Here is a 22,930-nt window from a genome sequence, read left to right as displayed (position 1 = left end):
CAGAACTGGAAGGGATTATTGTCAGAAGAAAATGGTGAGCTTCTGAGAGGAACTGATGGCAAGGTAACTATGGAATGTTCATTTGAAGTTACCTCATGTGTTTATTTTAAATATTTTTACTCAGTACAGGTTCTCTTTAAAGAGGAACTCCAGTGAAAATAATGTAATAAAAAAAAAAGTGCTTCATTTTTACAATAATTATATATAGTCAGTGCTTGCCCATTATTATTATTAATATTTAGTATTTATATAGCCCCGACATCTTACGCAGCGCTGTACAGAGTATATTGTCTTGTCACTTAACTGTCCCTCAAAGGAGCTCACAATCTAATCCCTACTATAGTTATATGTGTATGTATGTATCATGTAGTGTATATATTGTAGTCTAAGGCCAATTTAGGGGGAAGCCAATTAACTTATCTGTATGTTTTTGGGATGTGGGAGGAAACCAGAGTGCCCGGAGAAAACCCACGCAGACACGGGGAGAACATACAAACTCCTTGCAGATAGTACACTGGCTGGGATTTGAACCTGGGACCCAGCGATGCAAGACGAGAGCGCTAACCACTACGCCACCGTGCTGCCCTCGTTGTAAAATCTTTCCTCTCCCTGATATACATTCTGACATTTTTGGCAGTTGGAAACAGCTGTAAACAGCTATTTTCCACAATGCAATGAGATTCACAGACCGGAAAGTGCCAGGACCATGGTCCTCATGAAATAAACAATTGTATCTCTCTTCCTTCTCCTAAAAATGAATTTTTAAGATATTCCACAGTTTTATTTTATGTTTAAATCTACTTTTTAAGTTTTTAACTGTTTTATTGTTTTTGCTCAAAGACACATTCATGAAGTATGCCAGAGCTAAAATCTTTGAACTATTGAACCTTTATCTCGTTCCTGCTCTCAGAAGCCATTTTTCTGCTAGGAAAGTGGTGAACCACAATATCAGCCATACAGAGCCCCCTGATTAACCGTTTGTGAAAAGGAATAGATTTCTCATGTAAAAGGGGTATCAGCTACTGATTGGGATGAAGTTCAATTCTTGTCACGGTTTCTCTTTAACCTTCCTGGCGGTAAGCCCGAGCTGAGCTCGGGCTATGCCGCCGGAAAGCACCGCTCAGGCCCCGCTGGGCCGATTTGCATAATTTTTTTTTGCTGCACGCAGCTAGCACTTTGCTAGCTGCGTGCAGTGCCCGATCGCCGCCGCTACCCGCCGATCCGTCGCGCCGCAGCCGCCCCCCCCCCCCCCCAGACCCCGTGCGCTGCCTGGCCAATCAGTGCCAGGCAGCTCTATGGGGTGGATCGGAATCCCCTATGACGTCACGACGTCGGTGACGTCATCCCGCCAAGGCGACGGGGGAAGCCCTCTAGGAGATCCCGTTCTTTGAACGGGATCTCCCGACCGCCGGCGGCGATCGTAGGGGCTGGGGGGATGCCGCTGAGCAGCGGCTATCATGTAGCGAGACTTTGTCTCGCTACATGAAAAAAAAAAAAATTTAAAAAAAAAGATTTGCTGCCCCCTGGCAATTTTTTAGCAAACTGCCAGGAGGGTTAATGGGACTCCGAGCAGTGCAGAAACTATGGAAAGATGCATATCATTTTAAAGCTCTCTTTCTCCTCTTTCCAATGATATATAAACCGCCACCCTACGTCTTTTAGTTTTCGCTATTTTTGCGATTGAAATTTCAGCGGCTGCGATTTCGATCGTGAAAATAGAGAAAACTAAAAGGTGTAGGGCAATGATTTAGGTGTCGCCAGAAAGAGTAGAAAGAGAGCTTTAAAATGATATCCATCTTTCCATAGTTACATTGTATTACACAGGCCGACTTTTTCCTAAAGTCAGCAGCTCCATTCTGCTGAATGGAGCTGCTGACACTGGGGAAAGTGTCGCCCTGTGTAATACAATATAACTATGGCTTGATGGATATCATTTTAAAGCTCTCTTTCTCCTCTTTCTGGCGACACCTAAATCGTCACCCTACGCCTTTTAGTTTTCGAAATCGCGGCCGTGGCAATTTCAATCGCCAATTAAAATAGCGAAAACTAAAAGGCGTAGGGTGCGGTTTAAATATCATTGGAAAGAGGAGAACGAGAGCTTTAAAATGATATGCATCTTTCCATAGTTTCTGCACTGCTCAGAGTCCCTTTAAAGGATACCAGAAGTGACATGTGACATGATGAGATAGACATGAGTATGCACAGTGCCTAGCACACTAATAACTATGCTGTGTTCCTTTCTTTCTTTCTCTGCTGACTCAGTAAGTGGCTGACTCAGTCCTGACTCAGACAGGAAGTGACTACAGTTTGACCCTCACTTATAAGAAATTCCAACTATAAAACACTTTCCTAGCAGAAAAATGGCTTCTGAGAGCAGGAACGAGATACAGGTTCAATAGTTCAAAGATTTTAGCTCTGGCATACTTCAATGAATGTGTCATTGAGCAAATACAATAAAACAGTTAAAACTTAAAAAGTAGATTTAAACATAAAATAAAACTGTGGAATATCTTAAAAATTCATTTTTAGGAGAAGGAAGAGAGATACAATTGTTTATTTCATTAGTTTATTTTCACCTCGGGTGTCCTTTAAAAATGACGATGAACCCTGTAATTTTTTATATTCCGCTCATCGCTGCTCAGGCAGGACCCGGGCTTGCTCATCTGTTGCAAAATTTTTCAACCTTTACAAAATCGACTCTTAATTTGTCTCCTTTCTCAACAGAAGATTGACTTTCCCTCGCCTTATTATGCAGAAGGCAGCGGCGAGGTCTCGCGGGAGTTGTGGAAGTCGCTGTGTACGTCGTTCATTAATCCTCTCGCATCTTCCTGTTTTTCTCGGTATTGTACGAGGGGCGGAATTCTCATCTGATTTTGCTCACCATAAACATTACCATTTATCGCATCTGCTACTTAGTGTCACTTACATGGATGTCATGATGTAAACATCAAGTTAGAACGCATTAACCCCTGTGGCCCCGTTCCCTTTGACTGTGTCACTTAGTGCATGTCAGAGTGTAATGACTTTCACTCTCGGGCCGACCCAGAGGCTGATGGGAACCAGACTCGGGAACGCTCTGCCTGTGTGTACCTGGGACAATCCACTCTGACTTTCTCTCCAAAATGAAAACCACCTGCATCCGAAAAAAAAAAGCACGAGGCGTTCACGTTATGTACAACATGTGTTCTCAAGATGGCTGATGGTGTAATGGTTAAGGGCTCTGCCTCTGACACAGGAGACCAGGGTTCGAATCTCGGCTCTGCCTGTTCAGTAAGCCAGCACTAATTCAGTAGGAGACCTTTGGCAAGTCTCCCTTACACTGCTACTGCCAATAGAGCGCGTCCTAGTGGCTGCTGCTCTGCTCTGGCGCTTTGAGTCCGCAAGGAGAAAAGCGCAATATAAATGTTATTTGTCTTGTCTTGTCACTTACATACTTGACTCTGGAGGTGCACAAATTATCTGCTTGTTCCTCCCATTCCGCTGCTCACCGGTTTGTGAGTTGTGACCTCACATATCCAGACAAGATGAGGAGGTCTCAAACTTCTTACCACCTTGAGCAGCTTTGCTGCTGATCTGAGCTATTTCCAGAGCCAGAGATTTGCTGGTTAAAAATTACAAAAAGGAGATATGCAGTGGTGAGAAGTAGAGCAAACATGTTGGTTCTCCATAGCCTACCACCATACTCTATGTTGTTAGCCCCACAAGCTTACTCCCTAGGGCCTTGGTGTTCCAAAGGAGTTATGTAGATGAGAAGCAAGTAAAGTAAACCTTTTGGTTCTGTATATGATCTCAAGCAGAGATGTGGCGAACGGTTCCCGAACCGTTCGCCGGCGAACATCTCCAAATCCCTGGGGCTCTTACTACTTCCGGGTCGCACTGACCCGGAGTAGTACGCCTGCGCTGCCCGGCGGAGCGCGTCCTAGATCGCGCTCCTGTTGCCGGGCACTTTCTGCGCGTGTGCGTGACGTCAAACCGTTTTGAGCTGCCATACTTGACTCTAGAGGTGCACAATATCTCTGCTTGTTCCTCCCACATCGCTGCTCAGAAATTTGTGAACTCACAAATCCAGACAATGAGGAGGTCTCAAAATGTTTACCACTTTGAGCAACAGATTGCTGATCTGAGCTATTTCCAGATCCAGGGATCTGCTGGTTAAAAGTTAGATATGAAGGAGATATGCAGAAGAAGTGTAAGGCTAGGTGGTGTATTCTCCACAGTCAGAATGCAACGCATGAGCTGACGTGGAGGAGGTACACACACTAGCACAAGGAAACAGGCTATCCCTAGTATAGTGGAGGGGAGGACTGACTCCAAAAGGAGATTGTGGCGCACAGAGCCGGTGCAGATCCGACAGCCACAAACAATGCTTTCGCTATAACGTCTCAGCGCAAAGTAGCGCTGAGCGCATAAACCAGAACTGAGGAGATCAGGACAGGTAGACAGAATGAACGCTTGCTAGCTAGCCGCTACTTAATGACAGCAAGCGTCCACAACAAGACAGACTGGAATGAGGCAGCCAATGTGATTGCAGCGATGGCATGCCTCACAAAGACAGGACAGGATAGTCAGGAAATAGCAGGATCAAGATAGATGAACGTAACACAGATAAATATACAATAAGTATGATTTCCTAGTGTATTACAATTACAGCTATCAATGAAACTATTTGTAACGTCTGACTAACATATGTATATATCGGCAATGAACCGATATATGACATAAGCAGGAACACTGACTAGCACTGGAGCAATACAGGGAACAGGACTCAGAAGGATTCGCTATCTCTTCGCAGAGATGAACGCAATCCACAAACGGTAACAGGACAGGATTCAGAAGGATTCGTTATCTCCTCGCAGAGATGAACGCAATCCACAAACACGACCAGGAACAGGATAACTAGCTCAGCATGGGTGATCAACGTGCTAGAACTGACTAGCTGAACACAGGATATAAACAGTTCGTGTACGTATATATCAGCGTCACTGATGTATCAACGTAACACGAATACAAGGAAAATAATAAACGTGCTGGTATGCATATATAGGCAATGAACCAATATATGATGCAAAACCAGCAAAGTATCTTTAGAACAAGAAACACGATCGGGGGCTGAAGCAACAGCAAGACAGGCTTAAACTGAAGCTATGAAAACCCGAGGAGTCCTGCAGGAAGCAGATCTTTATACTGAGGTCATCCAATGGGAGCAGACATGCAGATTCCCACACAGGTGAATGATAATCAGTCACAAGCTGACAGCAGGGAAAGACAGACAAAGCTATGCAGCTTGCATGGAAAGAGATCAGAACTGCCTGAGCTGCAGCACTACTACTTCCAGCAATACCTGCTGCAGCAGCGATCATGACAAGAAGATATAGATAAAAGGAGATATGCAGTGGGGAGAAGTACAGGGAGCATGGTGATTCTCTATAGCCTACCACCATACTCTTGTTAGTCTGTTAAAGGTAGCCATACACTGGTCGATTTGCCATTAAATCGACCAGCTGACAGATCCCTATCTGATCGAATCTGATCAGAGAGGGATCGTATGGCTGCCTTTACTGCAAACAGATTGTGAATCGATTTCAGCCTGAAACCGATCACAATCTGTGGAGCCGCCGCTGCCGCCTTCCCCCCCCCCCTGCATACATTACCTGAAGCTGGCTCCGGGTCCTCTTCTCCGCGCTGCACCCCGCACCGCATCCCAGCGTACACTGTGTCACTCCGTGACCAGGAAGTTCAAATAGAGCGCCCTCTATTTGAACTACCTGGTCACTGGAGTGACACAGGAAGTTAATGTACGCTGGGATGGAAGCAAGAGAGAAGCGCGGAGAAGATGCGGAGAAGACGCGGAGAAGATGCCCGGGAGCCAGCGTCAGGTAATGTAAAACTGTATCGGATCGGCCGCCGCTAGCGACGCGCTCCCTACCCGATCGAGGGAATTACCCCGCACGGCGCGATCGACGGACCGATCCGATTTCGGGAGGAAATCGGATCGGCGGGTGCGTTTAGCGCAAACGATTGGCAGCAGATTCGATCTCAGTGATCGAATCTGCTGTCGAATCGGCGGCAAATCAGGCCAGTGTATGGCCAGCTTTAGTCTCACAAGTTTAGAGTCGTGGTGTTCCAAAGGAGATATGCAGATAAGAGAAGTTAAGTCTACAATGTGGACATGGTGACTTTCTAGAGCCTACAGTATCTGCTTTATTTATGCTTACTCCCTAGAGCCATAGGGGTTGATTCACTAAACCGTGCTATGACAAATAGCACGCCTTATCAGAGATAGCACGCCTTATCAAAGATAACACACCTTATCAAAGTTAACATGCCTTATCAGAGTAGCATAGCGAGCGCTACAAACTTATGCCTGCTAATTGGCAATGGCACTCGTCCTGCTCTGTGCCCCTGCAGGTTCATAGCGCTTGCTATACTACTCTGATAAGGCGTGTTAACTTTGATAAGGCGTGTTATCTTTGATAAGGCGTGTTCTCTCTAAAAAGGCGTGCTATCTCTGATATATTTGTCATAGCACGATTTAGTGAATCAACCCCATAGAGTTCCAAAGGAGATATACAGTGGAGAGAAATTAAATGAACCTTCTATAGCCTATCTGAATTTTCTGTATTGTTAGTCCCACAAGCCCACCACCAAGGGCCTTGGTGTTCCAAAGAAATTATGCATATAAAAAAGTAGTAAAGTGAACATGGTAAGGCATCCTCCATCATTACCTTAGATTCTCTTAAATCGCAATTTAATCTTCCAAATACACATTTATTTCGCTATCTTCAACTACGTCATGCGCACAACTCGCAGTTTGGTAGACAGGTACCATAACTATGTACAGATGATCTGGAACAGCTTCTCCTAACCAGAGATCTACCCAAAACACTATCGACCGTATACCTGGAACTTTTGACGTTAAATAATGATAGATTAGAGAAATGCTTCAGTAAATGGCAGACTGACATAACAGATCTAGACCGGGCTGATTGGGACGAAAGATTGGAATTATATCCCACTTCGGTTATTTCAGCCAAAGATCAATGAGTGCAAACTAAATTTTTAAATAGAGCATATTTCACGTCAGAACGTATGCACAAAATGGATCAGTCTATATCGGACAGGTGCTGGAGGTGTCATACTGAGCTTTGCTCCTTTGTGCATATATTTTGGACATGCCCTCAAATTTCCCCCTTTTGGAATGATATACTTTCAGTAATTAACCAACTCTTAAAAACTTCACTTCCTGCAGATCCGGGTATGCAGTTACTGGGGAGGTTGGAGGGAGACAGACATAAACAAACACTTGTGAGGACCCTCTGCTTTCAGGCCAGAAAGGAAATTCTGGAATTTTGGAAGAAACCCTCTCCACCAACATTGGGGATGTGGGCGAAAACTATCAACTGCTCCCTCCCGTTGTACAAGACCACGTATATGAACAGACGCTGCCCCCAAAAATATAATAAGGTCTGGGGTATATGGGAAAGCAAAATTATGGACCCTATAGATTCCGAATTCATCCCTATTCTTGATTGATATCTAATTGAGTTGCTGGGGGGGCTCGGACGCAGGCACAGGGATGGATCTAGGGGGGGGGGGCTGGCGGGTCTCTTGCCCCAGGCGCAGTTTGTTGAACTCTTAAAAAGGCGGCAAAATTTGGATGGGGAATGGCAGTTTAGGCGCCAAAACCTGACCTTTAGGCGCCAAAACCTGACCTTGCTCCAGGCGCAACTTGGTCTAGAACCGTCCCTGTGCAGGCAGCCATCTTTCTCTCTTACTCTTTTCTTTCCTTCTTCCTCTTCTTACAGTATAATGCAACCATTACTCTTTGCTTTGTAATGCATACCCAGGCCATAAATAGCTGATTTGTTCAAGCGCCTACATCTATGTTAAACGTACTATTCTGTACAATAATACTGTAACCCGATGTGCTATATTATGCTGAAATAATTGTGCTACGTCTTTATATTTACATTATGCTGTAACCTTACCTTTGAAAAATAATAATTTCAACTGTTACATTTTTTTTTTTTTTTTAAAGTGAACATGGTAGTTCTCTATAATCTATATCATCTCAAGATGATATGACTTACTGTACATAATTGATACTGGAGGTGCACAATATCTCTGCTTGTTTCTCCAACATCCTTGTTCACAGGTTATTAACCCCACAAATCCACACAAGATGAGGAGTTCTCAAGCCAACTCCATAGGGCCATGGCCTTCCAAATCTTGCACCATTTTGGGACAAATAGCCTACATTTCAATATTTTTAATTGGAATTTTCAAAGACAAAAAGTAAACATATATGTCAAAGACATATTATTACACTTGACAAATGAATACTTTATACATAGTAACCTGTTGTAAGTAACCTTAATCTTAAGTACAAACTTTATAACTTATTTGTAGAGATGTACCTTAAACATATTTATACATTCTTAGAGTAGATATACAGTAATTCTACATATATCTGAGGTAATATAGTTTATTTAAAAGGCTGTCAAACTCTGTTCTAGATAATCCCTGAGAATTTTAATCTTTAGAATGGTTGCATAAAGTCTATATATTGCTTAATCATTTTTATATATAAATTTTTATTCTTGTGAGCTAAATCAAATCCAATCTGTGTTTATAATTTACGTGTTGATTGTCTAGTGAATTTTACGCATAAGGGATTATCCCCATACGCTTTTCCGCATGTATAACAATAAGCTGTTGATTTTACGCAAGTACACTTGAAAGTACGCATAACTGATTTAAAAAAAAAATTGAAAAACGCGTACAAGCGTGTGTGTATGCGTATTAACGACCATGAACGCGTACAAACGCACAAAAACGGTAAGCACCAAAATTGGGCCAAATAGCCTAAAGGAGCTTAATGCAAACTGAAATGAATGAATGTGTAGATATAAGTCTGCATATGTGTTATGTGCCAGACATTCTACAGTATGTACATGGTTGAATAAATAGCTCTGTATCTACACTGCCTCTGTCTGTAAATCAGCCTGTATAAAAAGTCTATATTCATTCTGCGTTTATGCCGTCACCTGGAATATCTGCATGTGCCGTTGGAGTCCCCAATCATAGGTCACTCTTGTGAATCTGCAATTGAAAAATGATGGCAAGAAACATTAGTTCAGATTCAGCCCAGCCACAGGATTCATAATGAAGCTTACTGTATGTGTCAGTTTGCTGCTTTCTGCAGATGATTACTACAGAGCTCAATCTTAAAGAGAACCCGAGGTGGGTTTGAAGAATATTATCTGCATACAGAGGATGGATCTGCCTATACAGCCCAGCCTCTGTTGCTATCCCAAACCCCACTAAGGTCCCCCTGCACTCTGCAATCCCTCAAATCACAGCCACGCTGCTGACAAACAGCTTGTCAGAGCTGGCTGTGTTTATCTCTATAGTGTCAGTCTCCTGCTCTCCCCGCCTCCTGCAGAACTCCAGTCCCCGCCTGCATCCCTTCCCTCCCTGCTGATTGGAGGGAAGGGACGGGGGCAGGGACCGGAGCTATGCAGGAGGCGGGGGAGCAGCTGAGACTGACACTACAGATGTGAACACAGCCTCACAGCACGGCTGTGATTTATGAGGGATTGCAGAGTGCAGGGGGACCTTAGTGGGGTTTGGGATAGCAACAGAAGCTGGGCTGTATAGGCAGATCCAGCCTCTGTATGCAGATAACATTCTTTAAACACACCTCGGGTTCTCTTTAACATGAGTTAAACAGAGATTGTGATATTTCCTCCATCTCTCTCCCCCACCTATGGTTACTATCAATGTAGAAAACACCCCAACTACCTCAACTCCTAAAGCTCCCTGTCTGGGGGTATCTCTGGACAATAGCAACCTCTTGCTACTTCCATTTCAAAAATATCTCCAGAATGTGTCTCTTCTTTAAACACGGGGCTACTAAAATGCTTGTACATTATTTCCTGTCTTGACTACTGTAACACCTTACTCTGTGGCCTACAAAAAAAAAACGTGAAGCGGAAAACTCGGCGAACCGCAATAGACTACTATGGGCAGGCGAACTTGAGAAACTACAAACACTGTTTCTGGCCACAAAAGTGATGAAAAAGATGTTTCATGGGGTCTAACACCTGGAGGGGGGCATGGCGGAGTGGGATACACGCCAAAAGTCCCGGGGAAAATTCCGGATTTGACGCACACGAGGGTTATAATCCCTAAAAGGCAGAAATCACACTGCTTTGCTAAATTGGAGGCATAAAGTGCTTGAAAACATCTTGCGTGTGTATACATGGATCAGCAGTTAGTGTAAGTAGTGTACTGCTTCACACTGACAGACCAAACTCACTGTGTAATGCACCGCAAACAGCTGTTAGTGTAGTCATAGCCGTGCTGGTATAATACAATGTGCAGTCACACAGATGCAGTGAAAGGTATGCAGTGACTGGTATAATACTGGCTGCCCTGTTGATCTTCTGGCATAAGTAGTGTCTGAGTCAAACCCTGGAACAAGCATATGGTTAATCCAGTAAAACTTGAGTCAACTGAGTCAGAGTACCTGATCTGCTGTATGCTTGTTCAGGGTCTATGGCTAACAGTACTAAAAACACAGGATTAGGAGGACTGCCAGGCAACTGGTATTGTTTAAAAGCAAATAAATATGGCAGCCTCTACATCCCTCTCATGTAGGGTTCCCTTTAAAGGAAGTTTGCTCTGCTCTACTTCATCTGTGCCACCAGCCAAAGTGTGGGGGAGGGGGAGCTGTCACTGGCGCATATTTTGTGAGGTCCAAACTCCTAAACGCCCCAAATCTCCCTTCCAACTGGCCCACCACAGCCATCTGTATCTTGGCAATAACTGGCGTTTATCATACGGGGTGAGAGGTTAATATACCATAAGAATGTGCGAGGCAGAGATAAACGCTGATTTGCATATCGTTTAGCAATAAGCGGGATGAGAGAATAAATACACAGCGCTCATTAGTGAAAATTTGCATAAGCAACAGCCATGGTGATAATATGTTTATAATTACCCTGGAATTTGTACTAATGTTGCATAACTTGGTAAATATGATTCTGAGTGTTGCCAATTTAACCTCTTCTGATGGGGAGCTTGCCTCGGATTTTGGAACATGGACGGGGGGGAGGGGCATGGTGCATGGCTGGTGTCCACCCACAGAGTCCAAACAAGAGGCAATGGAAAGTTTATAAAGACATTAAAATGGGTGACCCGAGTTCCCAGAGGCGAAAGTGAGAATTGGCATCTCAGATTCACGTGCATGAAATAGAGGCGCGAGGGAAAATGGGTCCTGGGTGAAGCCAATTTAACCACTTGAGGACCACAGTGGTAAACCCAGCTAAAGACCAGGCTGTTTTTTTTCATAATTGGCCACTGCAGCTTTAAGGCCAAGCTACAGGGCCGCACAACACAGCACACGAGTGATTTCCCCCCACCAACAGAGCTCTCTGTTGGTGGGGTCTGATCGCCCCCTTGTGTTTATTTTTTTTTATAAATATTTATGTTCTTATTTTTTGAATATTTTTTCCTTTATTTTTTTTTCTCAATCTCCTCCCTCCCCCCAGCTGGCCAATCACAGCGATCGGCTGTCATAGGCTTCTGCCTGTGAGAGCCGATCGCTCTCTTGTCCCCCAGGGCCAGGGAGACAGCCGTGTCACACGGCTGTCCCTAGTACAGCGCTGCTGCTAATCGCAGCACAGTACTACATGTAAAGACGGCAGTTTCATTGTCTAACAGTCTCCCTGAAGGTGGGGAGGAGCTCCACCCCCCCCCCCCTCCCGAGCAGGAGATGCGCGCGCAGCCTGCGCACGATCTCCTGCAAACTGCAGCACCAGGCCAATTGGCGATAGGCAGTCCCATTGGCGTGGAGCGGTCTTAGAGTAATTAAAGAAAACCTGTATGGAGAAAAGGTCCCCCTAGGCGGTACTCACCTTGGGTGGAGAAGCCTCCGGATCCTATCAAGGCTTCCCCCGTCCTCCTGTGTCCCACGGCGGCGGAGATAAAGCTCCTGGAATGGCGGGGATGTAAATATTTACCTTCCCAGCTCTAGCGCAGGCGCAGTATCGGCTCTCCGCTCGGAGATAGGCCGAAATAGCCGATCGCTGTTGGGCCGCTCTACTGCACAGGCGTAAGTCTCCTGCGCCTGCGTAGTAGAGCGGACCAGCCAGGGATGGGCTATTTCTGCTTATCTCCGTGCCGATGCCTCAACAGCGCCCCCGCTGGAGCCAGGGAAGGTAAATAAATGTAGCTTGTCGAGCCAGGATTGCCGGAGACTTCGGGGGAGCCAACGCTGGATTGCCTGCAGCTACAGCGGAGGGGGAAGCCTCATTGGGACCCTGAGGCTTCCCCCTCCCGAGGTGAGTACCCCCCAGGGGACGGTTTTTTGTTACAGGTTCTCTTTAAGTCTAAACGATAAATGTGAATTGGGCACCAAATGAAAACGAAAACAAATATTTACAGAAGAAATGCTAATAGTAAAACATTGGTAAATGTTACCAATATTTTACTACAACTATACCTAAATCTACTTTTACACAGAACCATCCACCATCCGATCCCTAACCCTAAGACTATCCTTCCTGACACCTAAACCTAAAAACCCCCTTCCTGACTCCAAGCCCTAAGCCCCCCACTCCTGACGCCTAACCCTAAAACTCCCCTTTATGACTCCGACCCTTAAAACTCCCCTTCCTGATGCCTAACCTTAACCCCCTTCTTCCTGACTCCTTACTCTAAAACCTCCCTTCTGACGCCTAACCTTAAAACCCCCATTCCTGACTCCAAACCCTAAAACCCCCTTTCCTGATGCCTTACCCTACCAGAAAGCTCTGTTGGTGGGCAGAAAAGGGGGGGGGGGTCACTTGTATGCTGAGCTGTACAGCCCCGCAGTGAGCCCTTAAAGCTGCAATGGCCTGTAAAAAAAAGCATCATCACTTGGGGGGTGTAAGTCTATGGTCCTGAAGTGGTTAATGCTTTACACATGACAGACAGCCTTATCCCAAATCAGAGAATCAGAATCTTTTATTTCTACAAGTGCAAAGGAGTTGTATCTGGAATTTTTTTTGGCTCATACAGGTTCTGGAAGGATTGGTGGGAAATGTCCGGAAGCCAAGAGCCGAGTCTGCCTTAAAACGGCAAATGTCCAACCCCAACTATTGGAACACCATCATCTTCGACATTGGTTCCTTCTCTTCTCCTCTGTGATAGCCCCTCCACTGGTCCCATCAAACAAAGGATACAAGTAATGATTCTCCTAACCCCAATTCTGGTTACGCTAATTCCTTTTCTCCTATCCCTAATTCTGATAGCGTATTCTTGGAATCTTAATCAGGTAACCACAATTGTCCTACCTTAATTCCTATGGAATATTGTCTTTTGCAGCTTTGGACAGTACTTTCGATACATCTGAGCACCTCTACATTTGTATGTCCTCTTGACTTTAATCCATCAGTATCATTAGCTCTTGCTTTACTCGTACTAGTCTTCTGCTTCTCCCCAGTCACTTATTGGGCATCTTCAGCTCTGGGGGATTCCTCCTGGATGCCAAATCAACATAACTCTGGTTGCTTCTGTTCATCTGGTTTTCTTGGCAAACGTTAACTGCCAGTACCTTCTCCAGTGAATTGTATTTAGCCTGATCTTTCTGTAATGACCTGCTCATCTTAGTTGGCCCTACACGATGTTTTTTGTCTTTGCTTCATTAAAGTGAACCTCCGGACTAAAAATCAACTCAGCAGCACTGAAAAGGCCTGGTGTTTCTTTAACAGTTTCACAGCATCAGAACTTTGTTTCTCTTATCCAAGCCTCATTTTTAGCTGCACAGAAGAAAACTGCCCGGGCTTTTTTTCCCCTGATGCTGTGCAAAGCATGATGGGATTTCTGATGTTGTTGCACTCGTTCTGCTGTTTTGGTGCAAATTATTTTTTTTTTTACATTTTGAATTTGACATTTGAAGCCTAGCGTGTGCAGCTGGGAGGGGTTATCAGGACACAGGACAGTTGGAACTGTGTCTCCTGCTCCTTGTCACCTCATTTCAGCCAAAAAGATGGCTGCCCCCATGACAAAGATGGCAGCCCCCATGAATCACAAACATTTGCCTGTTCTTTTAAAACAGGGTGGGTAAGAGATTATATTACCTATCTATTCTAATTAACATAACTTATGTAACTTAATGACGGTATGTTTGTTTAGGCTGAAGTTCCCCTTTAAGATACACAAGCCCCTTCCAGTGATGGTCGTAATAAGCTAATTAGGATTATGCGAAATTTTGCTATACATAATTACAAATTGGTAATTAAATTTTGCAATTTTGTGTAATCATTCGTTATTTCGCATGAATTTTCAAGCAATTTTCGGTTAATTTTATGCCGACTTTGGTGGTGAATAGTAAAGCACTCATACATGCCAATGGCCTCCATTCACTAAGATCATGCTGGAGATAAGGCAAGAGAAAACGTGCCACCACACAGTGAGAGAGTTATCTTATCTCTCCATTCCTTAATTTACCTCCTCTGTAGTTATTTTCACATGCAGTTAACCTCCTTGCCGGTCTAATTCCCCAGGCAAGGAGGCAGTGCAGCACTTTTTTTATTTTATTTTATTTTTTTTAAATCATGTAGCGAGCCCAGGGCTCGCTACATGATAACCGCTGAGCAGCGGCAGCTCTGCAGCCACTCCGATCGCTTTTTTTTGTTTGACTTAAAGCGGAATATAACCCTGCATTTCAACTTTGCTCTAAAATATTATTTACAGCATATTATATGCAAAAAGCATTTTTTTTACTAGACCAGCATTGGAAGGGTTAAACACAGAGGTTTAAAGTTCGGTGGAGAGATATGCAGAAGTTCATATTGTTACATTCTATTTAGTTAGATGTATCTATTGATAAATGTTACACACTCTTTGGCTGTCCTCCAAGCTCCTTCTCAGTCAGAGAGATGAGTCACATTCAACACTTAGATACATTTATGTAAACAAAATGTATCTATTTCAGCTTCGGATGCGTCTGCAGAAATCTCCAGGAACTTTAAAGCCCTGTGTAACCCTTCCAATGCTGGTCTAGTAAAAAAAAAATGCTGGTTGCATATAATATACTGTAAATAATGTATTAGAGCAAAGTTGAAATGCAGGGTTATATTCCGCTTTAAGTGTCCCTTTAAGATTGTGTTAGAAAGAGCATTTATTTGCGACTGCAACATGTTATAAGGTTGACAAATCTTTGTATTTTGGCATATTGGAAAATAAAAAATTTGAAATACAGAAAAATTACGTGAATTACGAATGATTACAATTACATACAAATTTAATTATGATTTTTCCCGAAATTTCACATTACGATTACGGTGCGTAATTGCATATTACGATGCACAATTTCTGCTCATCGCTAGCCCCTTTACCACGGCAAGGTATCGATCCAGAAGTGGAATATCATATCCAGAATAATATAAGGATCCAGAAGGGGAACATAATGGGAGGACCGGATCCTTGGTGCTTGGAAAAATTGAGGGCAAAAGAAGAAGAGGAAGGTAGAGGCTAAGATGGATAGACAGCATATGTGACGCTATGAACGTGCCTATGCAACAGCTAAAAGAAGCTGTGATTGACAGACACATCTGGCGTGCAGACGTACATTTGGTCACTAAGAGTCAACTAAACAAATGAGGAGGAAGGATTTTATCACCTTTTAAATTATAAAATTGTATACAAGACAAGACAAGACAAGACAAATAACATTTATATTGCGCTTTTCTCCTTGCGGACTCAAAGCGCCAGAGCTGCAGCCACTAGGGCGCGCTCTATTGGCAGTAGCAGTGTAAGGGAGACTTGCCAAAGGTCTCCTACTGAATTAGTGCTGGCTTACTGAACAGGCAGAGCCGAGATTCGAACCCTGGTCTCCTGTGTCAGAGGCAGAGCCCTTAACCATTACACCATCAGCCAACAAATATAGTTTGTATCAATACTTTAATGAAAACATTTTTCTCCTGCTTTTTTACTGTCCAGCAGAATGTGAAGCTGTTGTCCCAAAAACGTAATAGTTTTGGCAGTTCAGTGAATCTGTCAGGGGTCCCAGGGGGGCTGCAGGCAATCCACAGAGTCTTCTTATTAGATTTGTGTTGAGGTTGTTGATCTAATGCAGGACAAGGTTCAACCTTTCCCCGGACTTCAGAAGTGTCAATTAACCCCTGACCACCAATGAGATAGCGATCTGGTACTTATCTCACCACCTTTCTCACTTCTTCTCCTGGCAGTAGGAGAGCATTGCACCGCATCTCCTGCTAGGGCTCATTATAAGAAGGGAAAACAGAGCAGATTATTATCTCACGGGTGATCTGAGGTCAGCCATCTTCTCATAAAGTTTTTGTGGTGTGAAGACTAGAGACAGCCTGGTCCTGGGTAGAGGAGGTAGTGCACTGTGCTGGTCCAAGAGATCATGTTTATTGGGTGTTCCTCCTGGGAAACTATCATGGCTAGCTAGAGATAAATAAATATGTATTCTCATATGGGAAAAGTAAAATTAAATATTTCCACAATGGCTTAAACCTAATTTAACCACTTCTCTACTAAGGGAATTTTCCCCTTCTGTACCAGAGCAATTTTCACCTGTCAGCGCTCCTCCTATTCATGTGCCAATAACTTTATAGCTACTTTTCACAACAAAATTATCTGTACCTTGTTTTTTTCGCCACCAATTAGGTTTCCTTTGGGTGGTACACTTTGCTGCGAATTGTTTTATTCTAAATGCATATTAACAGGAATAATAATAAAAAAATGGAAACAATTCATTATTTCTAATATTTCGGTCATTATAGTTTTAAAATAAAACGTGCTACTGTTGATAAAATCCACACATTTTATTTGCCCATTTGTCTCGATTACTACAACATTTAGAATATTTCCCTGGTACGATGTATAGTGCCAATATTTTATTTTATAAATAAATAAAGGTGTATTTTTTTCTGTTTTGCGTCCATTACTAATTACAAGCCCATATTTGCAACAAATATATACATATTAAAAAATAGTTCAGTCCCTAAGATACATAATTTGTCTTTTTTTTTTTTTAATATGCTAATAGAGATGGCCCGAACAGCTTGCCGGCGAGCAGTATTCTACGAACATCGGCTGTTCCCATTCGATGCGAACATCGAACATTTGGAGTGTTCGATTCACCCCCTATACATCATCATTGAGCTAAACTTTGACCCCTTACCTCACAGTCAGCAGACACATGGCAGCCAATCAGCTAGAACCTCTTCATGGACCCCCCCAGTCAAAAAGCAGTTGTGGTGGCAATATTGGATTCATTCTCTGCTGGCTGCTGACTGTTAGTGAGAGCAGGGTCAGACTTGCTGCAGATAGGTAGGGAAAGCATTAGCTAGGCCTGTATTCTTGTTCCTCACTTGCTGTGAAAGTACCTCAAACAGGCCTATTGAGGGCTAGCACATCATCCTGTGTTTTTTGTGTGTGAGACACTCCACAGCCCACTGGCACACAGAGCTGTGTGCACACTACTGCTGTAGCCTCATTAAGTTACAGGCACAGTACCACTCCAGTTCATTATTATTTCACTGTATTCTGATAGTGCTATTGGCTGGATAGTGTAATGGTTAAGGGCTCTGCCTCTGACACAGGAGACCTGGGTTCAAATCTCGGCTCTGCCTGTTCAGTGAGCCAGCACCTATTTCAGTACGGAGTTTCTTGGGCAAGTCTCCTTAACACTGCTACTGCCTACTGAGTGCGCTCTAGTGGCTGCCTCGCAAGCGCTTTGAGTCCGACAGGAGAAAGGCGCTATACAAATACTGCCATTATTATTGCCATTATTATTGCATTTCTGTGTGTGAGACACTCCACAGCCCACTGACACCCAGAGCGGTGCATAATGTGATTCCTGTGATTTAGGGATTAACCACTTCTCTACCACAGGGTTTTTCCCCTAAAAACCACAGCAATTTTAACATTTCAGGGAGGCAAGGGTTAATGGGCTTAATGGGGGTATAATTTATTTAAAAAAAAAAACCTCACTGATGCTGATCAGTGATCACTCACTAATGCTGTGTTAGTTATCTGAGATCCTGATCTCAGTAACTGTAACAGCATAGTGACTGATTCAATGTTTACACACATTCTGAATGAATGAGCACTGTCATTGGCTTTGGCAGTGCTTATTCAAACTTGTAAGCACTTTGATTGGCTGATCAGCGGGTGCCGAACGCGGTCGCGCATCCGCGTGCACGAGACCGCTCACAGCGGGAAAACAAACAGGAGATGCCTATCTACGCCCCTGTGCCCCAGGTGAATTTTAAAGGGGCGTAGATAAGCGTGGCAAAGGTTGCTAAGTGGTTAAATCCTGACTTTACATCAACTCTGTAATGTTTGGTGGAACTTTTGGCATGGATACCCCTCCGGCATGCCCCTGTCCAGGTGTTAGACCATTTGAAACAAGTTTTCCATCACTTTTGTGGCCAGAAACAGTCTTTGTAGGTTTTTTTATTCTCCTGCCTATTGAAGTCTATGGTGGGTTACCAGATTCACTTGTTCTATGTTCGCGACATCTCTATATGCTAATATTTAATTTATGTAACTATGGGAGAGTGGAGGAGGTAAGGGGTTAATGTTAATGGTATATGTATGTGTTTTTTTTTTTTTTTAGCCACGACATCTCATTGATCACAGGCTTAGATCATGGCAACAGTGTTCCGATTCACTGAACTCCGGGTTAACGGGCGGCAACGAGAATGTGCCCTGGGGCAAGTGCATGCACATGGCAATAGATGAATATCTACACCCCTGGGCAGGAAATGAAGTCCTGTGGGGCGTACATACACTGCCGCAATCGTCATAAGTGGTTAAAGTGCACTGAACACCCTGAACAATTTTTTTTTTAACAATGAACCTCCCCATTAGGGAGGTTCGTAATGCAGTATGCTGTTGTGGGGGGCTAAAATTAGGGGAAGCACCATTGCTTACCCATCGGGGGGGTGCTCCTGTTGCCCCCCATCTGTGTGAAGTGCACCATCATTGTCCAGAGAAGCCACAGTTCAAAGTATCCACCTGTGTAGCAAGCTCTCAGACCGGACGCAATGCATGCCGGGATATGCATGCCGCAGTGCATGCTGGGAGCTGTAGTCTAGGCAGGAGATGCACTCACATCTATGTACTACGGCTCCCAGCATGCATTGCGGCATGCATCTCCCAGCATGCATTGTGTCCGGGAGCATGCTTCACAGGCGGGAAACTTGAACTGTGGACGCTGATAGCGCACTCCACACAGATAGGGGGCTACAGGAGCAGCCCCCCCCCCCCAAAGGTAGGCAATGGCGCGCCTCCTAAACCTTGCCCCCCCCCAATGGCATACTGTGTTACAAAGCTCCTTTTTGTGTGCCCCTAACCCTCGGCCCCCCAATGACATACTGTGTTACCAAGCTCCTTTTTGTGCATCCCTAACCCTCGGCCCCCCCAATGACATACTGTGTTACAAAGCTCCTTTATGGGGAGGGTCATTGTTAAGAAAAATGTTCCTGGGTGGTAAGTGCCCTTTACACTAAGGCCGGTTTCACACTGTAAACTGACGGTGCAGAAGCCGCCAAAAACAGGCCTTTCTGTGAGGATCCGCAGGCAGCTTTTTGACCACTGTTCAGGTCTGCATTCTGCAGGTCTCTGGAAGAGAGACCTTTTGTCAGTTTTCAGCTTGCTGCTGCTGAGGAATTTGCATACGTTGGTCATGCAAATTTCCTAGCCACATCCTCTGGAGGTTTGTACTATATATACCATGTGATCCCACAGTACTGGGCTGGTCATAAGGGTTTATCCTGTGAAACACTCCTGGAGTGTCAGCCTTGCTCATTAGTTGAAGATTAGCCTAGAGTAATTCCTGGGACTGCACTAGGCAGGTTCCCTAGTGTAGTTAGGATTGCATATCTGTTTTGTTTGTCTGTTGCGATTGTCCTGTCCCAGCGGTGGTCAACAAAAGTCGTTCTGATCTTTGTTCTTGGAGTATAGCTGGAGCAGCGGTTGCTACCAGCTATCTCATCTGATCTGTCTTGCCTGGATCGCACTCGCCTTGCGCTAGTGCTGTGGATCCGTCTGATCTCCATCTTTCTTTCTATACTTGAATCGCACTTGCTCTGGCGGAAAGAGCAGTAGATCCAGCTCGCTCTGTTTCTATACTTGGATCGCACTTGCTCTGGCAGAAAGAGCAGTGGATCGTATCTCTCACTTATTCCTGTTTTCGTGTATCTGTCTTGTCTGCTACGAACGCTTGCTGGAGGCTCGGTGAGGTAACCGTTAAGCAAGCGCTCGCATCCTCTGTTTCATGTTTGTCTGTCGGTGGTTAGTTGGGCGTGCTTGTCTCTGTTATGCTTATCACGCGGAGACCGCGCAGAAAACGCGTTCGCTGTTGCGAATGAGTGCGGTGTTTGCGTTTAGTTAGCGTTTGTTATTTTCCTTATCTTCTCATTGTATGATTTGCTGTGCCTTTGCTACTCTCGTGCTCTGCCTTGCTGTAGCCTTGTGTCACCTCTGGCAATCGCCTCTCTCGCGATTGCGTTCCTACTTCATATCTGTTGTTGTGTGTGCACCGTCGCGGGTTGGCGACTAGATTGGGGCACATACATACATTCTAACCCTGTGCTCATTCTCTTTCGCAATCGCTTCTCTTGCGATTGAAATCTCGCTTGGTTTCTTCTGTTGTGTGTCCGCCGTCGCAGGTTGGCGGCTAGATTGGTGGACATACATACATTCCTCATCTGTGCTTATTCGGTCTTGTGTCGCTGTTAGCAACCGCCATCTCTGGCGATTGCCTTCTCACTTTATCTTCCTGGTTGTGTGTCCGCCGTTGCAGGGCGGCGACTAGATTGGTGGACACACATACCCTCTGTCGCTTTGGTCTCTCTCTTTCAGGGCTATCTTGCCCTGCGTTTCTTCCCCTCGTGCAATTCCTGTCTGGCGTCTGTGGCAGGGCAGAGGAGCTGTTCCTCTGCACTCCACAGCTCCACCTGCCGACAGGAATTTCCCTCTACAGGTGCATTGCACCTTTTGCTGGGTTCCCCTCAAATGATACGCTTGTGGAGGATTTCCGCCATGTCAGCGCACTTCTTGTGCGCTGATCACGGAGAGAATTCCACAATCGTTACACTTTCGGGGAGTTTCGGGATAAACCGCGTTACTACACGGTGTTCCGTAACTGGCATTGGGCCAAGCAGGAAGTGACGCGGGCTTATGGTCACTTCCTGCTTCGGGTATGTTGAAGTGCATGAAAGCGTATTGTAAGAATACGCTTCCGAGCATGCGCTGCGCAACGTCGCGTCTGTCATTTTTAAAATATCCCACATCGCCATAGACTAACATGACTTTTGGGCTGATGCAGATCGCTGCAGAAGAGGTGTGGTAACGTAGTTTTGTACCAGCGTCGGAGATGTGTCGAAAACGTCACTTCTGTCGCTGCGCCCCATTCCCTGAAAGTATGGAAGTCTCCACAGACTTTCATTGCCAGGTAAAAAATACTGCACCGCCCCGTTGTGAAAGGGCCCTCAACCACGCTCCCTCGCCTAGACTAATACACTGTAACATTGGTGAGTATCACACCTACCGTACCCATAGAAACCTAAGTAGGAGGAAGGCTCTGCCGTAGAGCTTCCTGGTCCTCGGTCAATGCCATCATTCTTGTGCCGTCCCTGGTTGAAGTTGTTTGACGTGCTGCTAGGTCAAATAGCTCTTCCATATTCCCTGGATAGCCTTTGGAAGTACTCGCAACTCTGAGTAGCTCTGAAGATGAGCGATCTGTATCGCACATGCATGAGTCCAACGAGTACGGTTGCTCCGAAGGCACCAAGCCCACAGATACCTTACAATGCATTATCTTTATTGTTTGCCTGAAGAAACGGCAATATCCATCAAAACGCGTGGTAGTTGGAGTACTTGTTCAATAAGGTTGTTTTTGAAAATACAATAACAGTGTCTTCTATCCAGAGGTATGACCACCCTAAGGCTCCCTGCACACTGCAAATCCGTTTTCTGATTCCGTTTCCGATTCCGTTTCCGATTTTCAATTCCGATTTTCCCTGAATACATTCAACAGAAAAAAACGGATCAAAAAACGCAGCATGCAGTAAAGATTAAAAATCGGAATCGGAATCGGATGTAAAAACAGATTAAAAAGCGGAATCGGAATCGGAAATGTATGCAGTGTGCAAGAGGCCTAAAGGGTGTTTTTAACTCATTTTTTAACAATTTTTTTTCACTAATTTTACTCATGTAGCCACCTCTGTTTACCTGTCTTTAGAAACTTTAAAGAGATTCTGTAACAAAATTTTGAGCCTTATTTCTTCTATTCTATAAGTTCCTATACCTGTTCTAATGTGGTCTGGCTTACTGCAGCCTTTTCTAGTTGCACTGTCTCTGGAATAAATCTTATCTTCTTTCCTCTGTCTGCTCTGTTGGGCTCAGGCTGGAATGTGTGGAATGTGCAGCACTGCTTGTGATAGGCAGAAGCTTTACACACCCTCTCCAAGCTCTGCATGAGTCACACAGTGAGCTGTTCTCAGCCTATCATACTCTGGTTAGAAGCCATGTCTTTTGTTTGTAAACACTGCCTAAAAATGGCAATTACTGCAGCAGAGAGTGGCAGAAACAGCACAGAGGGGCCTAGGAGAACATAATGAATAGAATGGTATGCTTTTTATTGTAAGAATTTTAGAGTACAGATTCTCTTTAAGTTTCTTTTTCAGGCATTATACAGAACTGGATTAGAACAGTTCCTCGGTATGCATATCTGCTTCACAACTAACAACGGACCATACTTCAGTAGGATTGTGTGTAATGCTGAGAGGTGCCAGACTTTTTGTATTGTTTGGTTATGTAGATGAACATACTGTAGTTCAGGCTTGAAATTGATAGTCCAGTGAGGCATTGTGCCCAAGCAGAGCTTGTGCTTTGTGTAGTG

The sequence above is a fragment of the Hyperolius riggenbachi genome, chromosome 8, assembly GCF_040937935.1.
Source record: "Hyperolius riggenbachi isolate aHypRig1 chromosome 8, aHypRig1.pri, whole genome shotgun sequence".
Lineage (NCBI taxonomy): Eukaryota > Metazoa > Chordata > Amphibia > Anura > Hyperoliidae > Hyperolius > Hyperolius riggenbachi.
This window is presented reverse-complemented; position numbering follows the sequence as displayed.